We start from the raw sequence: 1,306 nt of genomic DNA on the forward strand, positions 1-1,306 counted from the left end.
AGAGAGAGAGAGAGAGAGAGAGAGAGAGAGAGAGAGAGAGAGAGAGAGAGAGAAGGTGTTTTAGAGTAGAATATTATACACGGAGAGTTGCATTTGGCTGTTGTGTCGATATGACGACTGCGAAAACAAAGGTTCCTCACCTTCAATGGCCTTGTCGTAAATGTTACGCGCAGTGGGCATAGCTGAGCAGTTAAGAAGCTGGCCTTGCAACGACGTGGTTTCGGGTTCAGCTCCACTGCAAAGCAACTTGGGCAAATGTCTTCTACAAAAACCTCAGACCGGTCAATCTCTTGTGAATGAATTTTGTCGATGGAGTCCGTATGTAATGTATGCATGTATGTATGTACGTACGTACGTATGCATATATATATATGTGTGAAAATGTGTATGTTTTGATTTATGTATGTATTCTCATACATATAGTTGCATATCTAGACATGTTCATATATATTTCAATGATAAACTTCTGTTACGAAACAAACGAGTGATGATCCAATCAATACTTGGAATTCAAAATAAACTTCGCTTCGGAATGAGCGTTCTACACGACTTCATTCAACGCAATACTCAAGTAAACATAAAACTCTGACTAGTTCGAATCTCAAAGGATACTACAGTGAAGACCCTGAAAAAAAAACTAAACGGGTATTATAGCAACGTTGTAATTGCAACAGTTTCTAACCAATGTAGTGGAAACATATGTAGGTCAATATTAAGCTGTAATTAAATCTAAATGTAAATTAAAAGGCATGAAATGGTACTTCATCATGCTCCTTTACAAGCAGAACACCGAAGGAATGGTACAGGCATGGGGGAGGGAGGGGTAGCGAAGAGAGGTAATGGGTGTGAGTATGAGGTAAGTGGAAGAGAGATAAAGAGGAAAGGGAAAGAGAGGTGATGATTTGGAAAAGAAGGGCTTAAAGGAAGAGACCTGCACACACGCGTATTCGTACACAAGCACCACATACGCGCATGCGCACGCACAAACATGTTATTACGCATTCTGTGCCCGAATATGAGAAAGGAAATCGAGACAATACAACTACATTCGACAAAAAAACAGAAACAAATGAAACGATTCTACCTGGTTACAAGATCAAAAGAAACAATAGCGAAATTCTAGCGAACTACATCTTATCACGTTACCAAATGACATACTTGTCAGGATAGTTCTAGATACGCAAAAAGACCCGCGATGCATTAACCATTAAAGCAAAATAAGCGTACGGCATCAAGGGAAGGGGAAGTGATAAATGGTTTACGACTGTATACCACTGAGCTGATGTATGCTACTCTTATAACATAT

The sequence above is a fragment of the Octopus bimaculoides genome, chromosome 24 (genome assembly GCF_001194135.2).
Source record: "Octopus bimaculoides isolate UCB-OBI-ISO-001 chromosome 24, ASM119413v2, whole genome shotgun sequence".
Lineage (NCBI taxonomy): Eukaryota > Metazoa > Mollusca > Cephalopoda > Octopoda > Octopodidae > Octopus > Octopus bimaculoides.